Source organism: Nyctereutes procyonoides, unplaced genomic scaffold (genome assembly GCF_905146905.1).
Source record: "Nyctereutes procyonoides isolate TBG_1078 unplaced genomic scaffold, NYPRO_anot_genome, whole genome shotgun sequence".
Lineage (NCBI taxonomy): Eukaryota > Metazoa > Chordata > Mammalia > Carnivora > Canidae > Nyctereutes > Nyctereutes procyonoides.
The window spans coordinates 52,639,283-52,651,604 of NW_026575126.1; the positions used below are offsets into that span (position 1 = coordinate 52,639,283).

Here is a 12,322-nt window from a genome sequence, read left to right on the forward strand (position 1 = left end):
ATTTTTAAATATTTTTAGGAAGAGAGAGCAGATTTCAGTTTCAGTGCCTTTAGAAAACGATGGTATCTATTTAGAGTTTATGGTATTGTCTTATTTTATTTGTATTTTTTGCCTTTTATTTCTGGCAAGTGACAATGATTTTCCACTTATTTATATCTGTAAAATAATTATAAAATAGAGGGACAAATTAAAAAAAATAAGTGTATTCAAGTAATACACAAGAGAATTGACCTTTAAAAAGTCATGTAAATGCATCAGTTTGATTAAGGTCTAACTTTCTAGTACCAACAGAGGAGTTGGAAGCATGTTCTTTTCTTACCAAATGCATGGGCTTTGCACAGGGAATGTGTAGATGTGTAAGGTGTAGATTAGATATATGTGAACCTTAATGATACCCCAACTTCCCTAAACCCAGTGAAGAAGAAGGGGAGATCCCTAGTCAAAGAGGGGAGTAAAGAGCTATAATTTTTTGATCTTCAGACTGACCATTCTAATACTTTGTGAGTCACCAAGGAAGCTTGTGATTTATCTATGTCCAGTCAGAGAAGATCAGAATCTCTCTGCCGAGAACCACTTTATAGTAATGCAAAGAACTGAGTGGGCATCCCATTGTTTCTGGTTGCCCTGGAGTATTGGTCATCTGAGCATACCTGACCTTAATTAATGATGGCTACGGTTCCCAGAGTGGGGCTAGACAGACTTATAAAAACAGCAATCCTCAACATTACATAATACTGAAAGGCAATCACTTTCTTACGTTTCAACATACAACTGGTATCTCCCCTCAATCACCATATGATTAAAATAAATTGCAAAGCCAGTTTTATATTTAAGGAAGACTTGTAGGCTTTAACTATATTAGGGACTACTGGTGACAAGTGGGGAAAAAAAACCCTCTTGATATAAAGAAGTATTAGTTTGTAGGCTCCTAGCCCCATCCCACAAAGGGATTGTCCAGGACTCCCTTATCAAGATAGTAAATAATAGTTCCAGTGGGAATAGCAAAAAGTCATGTAAGTGTCCCTGAATGAAGTTGAAGAAATATAAGGCTAGACCATCTGTTACTATGAGATGGATGCGTCAGTCCATCTTATCTTGATGCTACTGAGATTTGATGCATTCAATTCCCCCAGCTCTGAGTATCTAATCATCATATGACCTTTGAATGTTACTTGGCTGTTGACAGGGAGAGAAAGTGCTGGTAAGGTGGAGGTAGAGAAATCCAATCCCTAAGATAAGGATTTTGCCCTGAAAAACTATTCAGTTAACTGTTTGGTTTTAAACATTAATCTTGAGAACTTGAGTTATGTGAATGTGCAACTGAAAACAGATCCCTTGTTGGTAAAATCAGGGATTCCATCTGCAAAGCTGAGGTTAATCTTAGGGACTGCAGGGCAAGTATTGAGGTGATGACTGGCTTTTGCTGGGCTCTATACGTGACAGCTAGGCGAATTGAGATGTACCCACAGTGAAGCTCTCAGAAGGAACAGCTGGATCGTGGGCCAATGGAGAGAATCGGTTTGTGCCATCTCATGTGTCTTTTAAATAACTGCTAATGTGTCTTAGTCCCCCTCCTCCAAATAACAAATAATGAACTTGATATAAGGAATTATGAAATATCTAATGGTGGAGAATAGTTACATGTTTTTGGCAGACTATAAAATGGTAATCAGTTCTCCTTGAGTGGAAATTGATTTAACTGACTTTCTTCAGTTCTAGATAATTTTCTATTTGTAATATAGAGGTTGCAGTTGAACAACGTTCAAGGCACTCCTCTCCATTACTCTGCCTACTCCAACCCTCCCCTCTTCTCTTCTTTGTCTTTCTCTGACTTCCACATGTATTTACTGAGTACCTGCTTTGTGTCACATCCTGTCATGGAAGCAAAGGATAAACTCTGCAGATAGACACTAATCTCTTGGACCTCACAACCCCATGGGGAGTGTGGAGGGAGATACAAGTTAGTAGTCATTGCTAATCATTGCTAGTGTTTATTGAACAAATTCTGTGTCCCAGGTGATATTCTGAGTGCTTCACCTATATGAACTCACTTAGCCTTCACAACAACACTCTGAGAAAGGTATTAGTATTATCCATTGTACAGATGGGGAAACCAAAGTGCAGAGAGGTTAAGTAACTTGCCTAGTGTCACACAGTTGGAAAATGGAGAGAGAATCAGGAACTGGAATTCAAGCAGTCTGGTTCTTGGATCCACACTTCAACACATAGCATACACAGCATGAGAAGGACTCTAAGAGAAGAAATGCAAGGGTGCAGGGGATCTTGGAAGAGAGGTACTGTGTTTTGTAATGGAGGTGACATTGACGTGTTTGGAAGAGAGGAAGCCAGACATCATGGGTAAAGGAAAGCCATGCAAAGATATTGGGTAAAGATATTTACCCAATATCTTACTGAATGAGAAAAATCCTGAACATGATACATAGCTCCCAAGTTCTCACAAAGGCACCCCACTACCAATAATATCGTCCAAGAGGAGAGAGGGTCCTATATGATGCTCAGGGAAACTTCCTTTGGTCCTCATCATGGGCATGCTGCTCCCTTTTCACATTTTGGAAGAAGCTGATCCTTTGCCTGCCTGCCTACCAAGGGTGGGTCCCTGGTGATACTTAGCACATTCACATGTGTTTACAGTAGGTGTGGTGAATTAAAGGGCAGTTTCCTAGGACTGTCATTCCCCAGCAGGACCAAGCCTCATGCCTGCATGGAGATTCTTCTGGCAGCCCCTAATCCAGTCTTCCTGCTTGCTGGGGAGGTTGGGAGAAGGTTCTGGGGAAGGTGACCTCTGAAGGGTGAGCGGGAATTTAAATGTGACAGTAGTGGTGGGGAAGGGAAGAGAGGGTAGTGGACATCTGGGGGGACTACAAGTCATTATGCAGGGATGGGGAAGGATCCCAGAAGCAAGAGGCAAAGCTGGAGGGATGGATAATCAGAGACCAAATTGTACAGGGTCTTGCCATTGTGATCCTAAGTGTGAGATGTGTCCAGTGAGCAACAGAACATTCTAGATACTTTTAGAAAGGCTTTGTATAATAATTACAACTTAGATTACTAAGCATTTCCTATATACCAGGGACTGCACTAACTACATGCGTTGGTTTATTTGTTCTCCACAATAACCAATAGTATGGGCTCTATTGTTTACCCCACTTCACAGATGAGGAAACTGAGGAACAACAAGATGAAATCTGCTCAAGGCTACTCATCTAGCAAGTGGTGGAGCTGGGTTTGAACTTAGGGATTCTAACTCCACAGTTTGCGTGTTTACCCTGTGTGCTGTGCCTCGGAATTGTCAGGGTGTACCAGGCTATTGGCATCTAGAAGCCCCGGACTTCCAGTGGGCAGATTTCTGCATTTTTGTCTGGGTCTCCCTCACTTCATGTTGAACTAGCTGAACAACTGAAAATTTCATCCCCTGCAATTCAGTTTCAGAGCGTGTATGACTGAGCCAAGATGAATTTGAGTTTAATCTTGCATGCCTAACGAACTCACAGAGGTATCTCAGAAATTCTCCTGCTTCTATTAGCGAGATAGTGTGTGGGGCTTATTTCCACTGACAGGCAGTTTTATCATTATTTTTAAAGCAGGGACTTGTCTCGAATAGTTCAGGCAGTGTCAGAAGGAGAGATAACAAACCTCCTAGAATAAAATGTCAGTGCAGGAAAGGAGCTAAAAATCAGCTAGTCCAACCCATTCAATATACAGAAAGGACAGGAATTTTCCTAGTGGCCCATTCTGTATCCTCAGCCAGCTATTGGCAGGTTGCCCTTCTGGCTGCCTGGGGAGCAGTGTAGCATGAAAGAAGAGGTAGTGGCTTTAGTATAGGTGGGTGGGCTGAATTGGAATTCTGGCTCTCCCAAAGTTTTGTTTTTGTGGGATTTGTGCAAGCCTCAGGCTGATGAGGACATCCAGAGCAAAAGCTGCCCCTCAGAGGAATCTTGCAGCAGGCAAGAATATATTATAGTTAGTACCCACCTCCCCCAGGTACCAAGGTGCTCAGTCATGGGCCAAGGGCAACCCAGGGAAGCAGGGCCTTCCCTCCTGGAATGCCACAATAGTTACAAAGATGCTAAGGCTGGAGCCTGTCAACCAGCCCTGTTCCATGAAGTAGGTCCTCTTGAAGGAAGATCTGACCAGGGTAACTCCATGGGCATTATAGCAAGCCTCAGTGACTCAATGACTGCTGACCCAGTGCTCTGATGCTTCAGTACAATAAGCATTTATTGTTGGTCAGGGTGTACAGGCTGCTGGTGGTCAGAAGACCCTATCTTATGGGCTGGGTTGTGTCCTCTCAAAATTCATATTTTGAAGTCCTTACCCCAGTATTGCAGAGTGGGACCATATTTGGAGATAAGGTCTTAGAAGAGATAAATCAACTAAAATGAGGCTAGGGGGTGGGCCATAATCCAATATAACAGGTGTCCTTATAAGAACAGGAAATTTGGGCACAGATAGAAAAGATGAGGTGAAGTTACAGGGAAAAGGTAGCCATCCACAGGCCAAGGAACGAGGCCTCAGAAAAAACCAACCTTGCTGACACTTTGATCTTGGACTTCTAGCCTCCAGAATGATGAGAAAAATAAATTTCTATTGTTGAAGTCACTCAGTCTGTGGCATTTTGTTATGGCAACCTCAGAAAACTAATACAAACATCTTAGCTAGATGCTGCATGGTATTCACAGGAATATAGGGCAGGGCCCTTGTGTTTTAATAATTGGAAAAAATATTTACTAATAAAAAAATCCATTTATTGAACCTGTACCCTTATCTTATATATTTATTTCCTAGGGCTGCCATAATAAATTACCACAAACTAGGTGGTTTAAAACAACAGAAATTCTCTGCTCACAGTTAGGAAACCAGAAGTCTAAAATTGAGGTGTTGGTAGGGTTGATTCCTTCTGAAAGCTTTGAGGGAGCAACCATCCATGACTGTCTCCTAGCTTGTGGTTACCAGCCATCCTTGGTGTTTCTTGGCTTGTAGATGCAACACTCCAATATCTGCTGCCTTCCTCTCCACATCACTTCTCTGTGTCTCTGTGTGTCCTTTTCTGTCATTGTCAATCCATAGAAGTCCTTTCCCCAACACAGTTTGATCTCATCTTGATCTGTGTCTTAATTATATCTGAAAAGACCCTATTTCCAAAGATCACATTCCAAGGTTCTAGAATGAACTTTTAGGGGGCCCTTCCTACTTAATCTACTACACCACATATAATCTTCTTTTTTTGTATATAATTTTCTTTAATCGTCCAACAGTCCTTTGGGGTAAATAGAATTAATACAGATGAAGAAATGAAAGTTCAGAGAGGTTAAGTAATTTGCTTAAGGTCATATACTTGGTAGGTTCGCAAGCCAGGATTTGAGCTGGGTATTCTAGTTCCAAAATCTTCATGCTTATACTGTTACACTGCTGTACATCTGTTATACTTCTTCATGAAGAAAGGAATATTAATTCAATTACCTCCCACTCCCACCTAAGCAACTACTGATCTGATTTCTATCACCATAGCTTACTTTTGCCTGTACTAAAACTTCACGCATATGGGATCAGGCAATATATAATCTATTGTATTTGGGCTTCTTTCACTCAACATAATGTATTTGAAATTCATGTATGTTATTGTATATATTTGTTGATTATTTTATTTTCATTGATAAATATAATTTTATTGCATGAATATACTGAGGTTTATTTTGATAACATTTGAATCATTTACAAGATTTGCTTATTATTAATAGAGCTGCTCTGAACATTCCCTTTTTTTTTTTTTTGCTCTGAACATTCCTATAAAATGTTTTGCAGGGGGACACATATTTTCCTTTCTCTTGGATACTTAGGGGTAAAATTATTGGATCATTCCCTGGTGTATGTTTAACTAACTGCCAAACTATTTTCCAAAGTGGCTCTTAACATTTTACACTTCTATTAGCAATGTATGAGAGTTCCAACTGGCCCATGTGCTCACCAGTATTGGGGATTACCAGTCTTCAATTTTAGCCTTTCTAGTGGGCATGAAGTAGTATCTCATTGCAAGTTTAATTTACATTTCCCAAAGGTTAATGATCTTTTCATTTGGCTCATTGGTCATTTGAGCATCTTCTTAGTGAAATATCTGTTTAAGTCTTTTGCCCATTAAATATTTTTTTATTGTGGGCCATATGACTTATTTATATTTTCTAGATACAAGTTCTTTGTCAGATGTATGTATTGTGAATATTTTCTCTATGCCTTGCCTTTTCATTTTCTTAATGATGTCTTTTTAAAAATCCAGTTAGTTAACATACAGTGCTATATTAATTTCAGGTGTACAATATAGTGATTAATGATGTCTTGTGAGGAACAAAAGTTTTTGGTTTTTATAAAGTTTAATCTACCATTTAAAAAATTTTGTGGTTAATATTTTTCCATCCTGCCTGAGAAATCTTTGTCTAAATCAAGATTTCAAATATATTGTCTTACATTTTATTTTAGAAGTTTTTATAGTTTAAGCTTTAATGTTCAGGTCTGTGACCCATCTTGGAAAGAATTTTTGTATTTGGTGTGAGGTAAAGTTTGAGGGCCTCTAAAATTCACAGTTAAATGACTTATCTGAATGCTCTAAAAATAATGATTAATAATAAAGAGAAAAATAACAACAGCAATATAAAACCAATGTATACTCTAGACTCTTGCACGTGCAAATGACAGAAAATCCAACTCGTAATTGAATAAGGAAGGGAAGATATATGGGCTCATGTAATTGAAAAATTTTGGGAGGAGAATAGACAATTCATAACTGATTTTTAGTTATAAGTTCCAGGACATGGACAGATTGGATAGGAATTCATTCAAGTAATTTTAGAAAAGTAAACATGCAGGTATGGCTAGATCCAGGTACTCGAATCATGAGATTAGCATTTCATTTTTCTCTCTCTCCCCATCTCAGTCTTCTCTCCTCAATGTGGTCTGCCTTTTCAAACTTTTTCCTCATGGTGCTGATAAGCAACTCTAGGCTTATTTTTTATTCTATCATCAATCAAACTCCTCAGTAGTTTGATGGGTTACATTTTATTGATTTTTAAAATCTGGGCTTCTAAAATGCCTTGGTATGGGGTGATGCCATTTTCTGGTTTGCAGTCAATGCCCCAGAAATCCTGGAGGGAACTTTGCTGTCAGGCTACCAGTTGAAGTTTGGATTCTCCCAATTTTCCAAGCTCAGTGTCTTTTTCTACATTGAAAAGCCCTGAATTATTGATGGGTCACCGTAGAGCAGTGATTCAGAGCTTAGGAGTCAGGCATAATCAATTTCCACTTTCATATTGTTCTGCTGTGTGACTTTGGGCAGGCTGTTTTAGCTCTCTGAGACTTGGTTTCCTCAACTACAAAAGGGGAATAATGATAGTACTGTCTTTTAGGATTGTTGTAGGAGGAAAATGAGATAATATATGTAAAAAAAATTGGGATGAAGTTTGGTACCTAAATAAATATCAACTCTTTTATTGCAGAATTGGGTAGTAATGAACTCAAGTTATTCTATGGGGAGATAAACATACAGGGTCGAACTATAATACTTAAGATTCATCATGATAAAGATAACTTTGAAATACCTATATTATAGACAGCAAGAGTGGTTCAGGGACCCCCACCCCCCGCTACTTCTTGCATGCTCTGTCCAGTAGACTGTGTACACAGCCATCACTGGTCAAATGAGAAAGGGCTCTTTGATTACATAGAAAAGTACTCCACCACTTTCTACTCCCCAAATTCAAAGCTCTCAGGTGAAAAACTGGAATGAGAAACAGCTTAGATCCAAGTGCAGAATGGAGTCTTACTTCCTTAATTCCTAATTTGAGGGCAGCTATTCTGGTCAATGTTGGCCAGACTTACCACCCAGGCAACATGCAAGGAAGCACAAACAGAAAATCTGGTTGATGGTGAGAGGTGCTTCCTACATGTAAACAGAAAGGCGAAATGGGTCTGCAGTGTTCAAGTGCAGACAGATACTGAAAAAGCAAACAGAGAAAGAGGCAAAGTGGGTGTGTGCCATGTATTTGCAGTAGCTGTTAACAGGGTTATCTGCCCAGTAGTAAAACAGGCTGGTACCCCTCACAGGAGTAAGTAAGGGAGCTGTGAAAGGGCCAGAAGCTCTCCACCCAGAACTTCTGTGCAATTAATGAAGGAGAGAAGGGGAAACAACTCTCTCTTTAAAAATCTTTTAGGGATCCCTGGGTGGCTCAGCAGTTTAGCTCCTGCCTTTGGCCCAGGGTGTGATCCTGGAGTTCCTGGATCGAGTTCTGCCTCAGGCTCCCTGCATAGAGCCTGCTTCTCTCTCTGCCTGTGTCTCTGCCTCTGTGTCTCTCATGAATAAATAAATCAAATCATAAATAAATAAATAAATAAATAAATAAATAAATAAATAAAAATCTTTTAACTCAAAGCAGTTTTATGACCTTTGAAAGCCAAACTCAAATTAACATAGTGTTGCTAAGTAGAGAGACTTTCCTGCTGGGTCTTCTATAATGAATAAATACCATTCATTTGTAATTAGCAGCATCCAGCTGCATAAGGGCAATTAATATGGTAACACGAATTAAAACAGTAGGTTCTCTTAAGAAGGCAAAACATCAAGGCTTAAGGCTTTCTGGGTTTACTCCTGTTTGCCTTATGTGTTTCTGAAATAGCAGGAGTTTTTCTTTGGCTCTTTTGTGATCTGATGGACACCCCTGTGAGGTATATCAAGGTTTCTATAATACAGGGGCAGACTATCCACTGGAAAAAAGGACAGTCTCTTCAATAAATGGTGCTGGGAAAATTGGACAACCACGTGCAGAAGAATGAAACTACACAACTCTCTTACACCATACACAAAGATAAACTCAAAATGGATGAAAGATCTAAATGTGAGACAAGATTCCATCAAAATCCTAGAGGAGAACACAGGCAACACCCTTTTTGAACTTGGCCACAGCAACTTCTTGCAAGATACATCCATGAAGGCAAGGGAAACAAAAGCAAAAATGAACTATTGGGACTTAAGATAAAAAAGCTTCTGCACAGCAAAAGAAACAGTCAACAAAACTAAAAGACAACCTACAGAATGGGAGAAGACATTTGCAAATGACCTATCAGATAAAGGGCTAGTATCCAAGATCTATAAAGAGCTTATTAAACTCAACAGCAAAGAAACAAATAATCCAATCATGAAATGGGCAAAAGACATGAACAGAAATTTCACCAAAGAAGACCTACACATGGCCAACAAGGACATGAGAAAATGCTCTGCATCACTTGCCATCAGGGAAATACAAATCAAAACCACAGTGAGATACCACCTCACACCAGTGAGTATGGCAAAAATTAACAAGGCAGGAAACCACAAATGTTGGAGAGGATGTGGAGAAAGGGGAACCCTCTTGCACTGTTGGTGGGAATGTGAACTGGTGCAGCCACTCTGGAAAACTGTGTGGAAGTTCCTCGAAGAGTTAAAAATAGATCTGCCCTACAACCCAGCAATTGCACTGCTGGGGACTTACCCCAAAGATACAGATGCAGTGAAACGGCAAGACACCTGCACCCCAATGTTTCTAGCAGCAATGTCCACAATAGCCAAACTGTGGAAGGAGGCTTGGTGTCCATCGAAAGATGAATGGATAAAGAAGATGTGGTCTATGTATACAATGGAATATTACTCAGCCATTAGAAACGACGAATACCCACCATTTGCTTCAACATGGATGGACCTGGAGGGTATTATGATGAGCGAAGTAAGTTAATCGGAGAAGGACAAACATTATATGGTCTCATTCATTCGGGGAATATAAAAAATAGTGAAAGGGATTATAGGGGAAAGGAGAGAAAATGAGTGGGAAATGTCAGAGAAGGTGACCAAACACGAGAGACTCCTAACTCTGGGAAATGAACAAGAGGTAGTGGAAGGGGAGGTGGGGGTGGGGGTGGGGTGACTGGGTGATGGGCACTGAAGGGGACACTTGATGGGATGAGCACTGGGTGTTATGCTATATGTTGGCAAATCGAACTCCAGTAAAAAATATACAAAAAAATAAATTCTTACTGTTCAAATAATAATAATAATAATAATAATAATAATAATAATAATACAACGCATTGCCAGGAGCGTAGTGCCACAGGCTACCTTTCATTCTGCACCCTCAGGTTTTCATTCTCCAGCAAGAGGTGTCATTGGCTCTTGTAATTGGAAAGTCCAGGAGATTTATCTCACTGCAAATTTTGCTTTTGTTTCATTAAACATTTGTGATTTGTCCTTGCCTCTTTACGGAAAGGATTCTCAGTGATCTATTATGTGGGAAAGTTCAGATTCCTAAAAGTCCTTTAGGACCCTTCTGGGACTGCTTTGAGGAACTGGTGTCCCCCAGGGCAGTAGATAGGAAGCATCCTCACAAGGAGGATAAGAGGTATTTGGGGCCTGGAGCATCTCTCATCTATGGGATAGAGCCTGACCAGCCTTGCCAGCTCCTGATATCAGCAGCTAACAGACCATTAATCAGCTACCAAAGCTGGCACCCTGAAGTCCTTCCCAATGGTCCTGGGTACTGTTTCCTCAAATGGATGCAATCTTCAGATGCATGAGCTCCTATAAGAACACATGCCTTGCATATGTCAAGAAGAACCTATAATCTTATTTTCACCCCTCATTTGCTAGGCCAATCCTTTTTTAAAGCATGCAGAGAAATTTCAATCTTGGTCAAAGTATTGTGAATTCTGAATTACAGTAAAAGCATCCAAGTCAATGAGCTGATGTGGTACAGCCATGAAGTGGCCAGTGAGGTGATGGGAAGAATTTTATCATTGCAGAAGATCTTTAATTTCTGCAGCTTGGTGTCGAGAAAGAATGAACACTGTGGAGAAAGATTTGAGTTCCAGTCCTACCTCTGCTACTTCAGAGCTGTGTGTACTTGAGTGGTGAATTTGGCCCTTTGAGCCTCAGTTTCCTGAGGACGACCTACCCTACCTCAAAGGGAGCTGTGACAGTTATACTTTGCCTGAGACATAAAAGCAAGACCAATAAATAGCTCTAATTATTGTGAGAGGTAGCCAGGTATAGTGGAGTGAGCTTTTGGAGTCAGACTGACCTGCATTCAAAGCCTGATTGCTCTTAATAGCAGTGTGACCTTCAGCAATTTATTTAACCTTGCTGAGAGTCAGCTTCTTCATGTGCTAGTTGGGGTAATATGACATACTTCATAGGGCTGTTGGGGGATAATTGGAAGTGTATATTCAAAAGCATCAAACTCGGTTCCTGGATCATTAATAGGTGCTTAATAAACCTTGACTTCACTTATCTGCTGGTGTTGGGGGAGGCAAGTAGTAGGAATGGGGTACAAACACATGGTTTGGAATCTTGGTTACATCTCTGACAAGCTGTTTAATCCAAGGCCAGTTACTTAACCTCTCTGAGCCCCAGCTTCATTCTCTGCACATAGGAGAGTATAATATTATTTATGACAGGGTTAAATGGGAAATACAGTTAGTATGTGGCATATAGCGATAACAGCTCATATTTATTGAATTCATTGCTCTAATTTACATATGTTGATTCATTAAATCTTGAGACTAGGGGCTATTACTAGGCCCATTTTACCAATAAGGGAATTGGGGTTCTGAGAGTTATGTTCAAGGTCATTTGCTCGGGGATTTGATTTAAATAAAGGGAATCTGACTCCAGATCCCCAATCCTTAACCACTGGGTTACATGTTTCGTTTCTATCCTGTAACCTATTTTTTCTTTAAAGATTTATTTATTTGAGAGAGAGAGAGAGAGAGAGAGAGAGAGAAAGAGAGAACAAGGGGGAAGGAAGGGCAGAGGGAGAGGGAGAGAGAAACCCAAGAAGACTCCACAGTGAGCTTGGAGCCCAACATGGGGTTCAATCTCATGATCCCGAGACCACAACCCAAGCCCAAACCAAGAATCAGATGCTCAACCAACTGTGCCATCCTGGTGCTCCCCTATCCTGTAGCCTTTAAAGACTCATAAAGGAGCCCTGTGGCCATGTCAAAACATAGCATCTTGGACTGGGTACAGGCATGGCCTTCTTCATGTGGCCAAGACATGTCCGAAGAGCCAGTGTTGCTGTGACTCAGAACCAATGGTTTTCTATTTCTATCTTGAGAAACAGTCCAGTTGGCTTGAATCAAATGAGAGGCAGGTTGCTATGATTGACATTTGTACTGGATTAATCAGGAAAGGCTAGACTGTGCTATAGTAACAACTTGCCCAATGCCACATCCACCCTCAAGTCTCAGTGGTTTAACCAATAAAGGTTTCTTACTTTTTTTCTTATTT

The 12,322-nt window shown here is 40.3% G+C and overlaps 1 protein-coding gene across 1 annotated transcript in view; it reads left to right on the forward strand.

Moving 5' to 3' along the window:
• The first annotated feature begins 1,374 nt into the window (after positions 1-1,374).
• Positions 1,375-12,322, forward strand: part of ACSM5 (acyl-CoA synthetase medium chain family member 5) — a 256,139-nt gene continuing 245,191 nt past the window's right edge. Inside the window, exon 1 of the mRNA XM_055341015.1 lies at positions 1,375-1,518. The gene's annotated coding sequence lies outside the window, so the exon portion shown is untranslated. The remainder of the gene's footprint in view (positions 1,519-12,322) is intronic.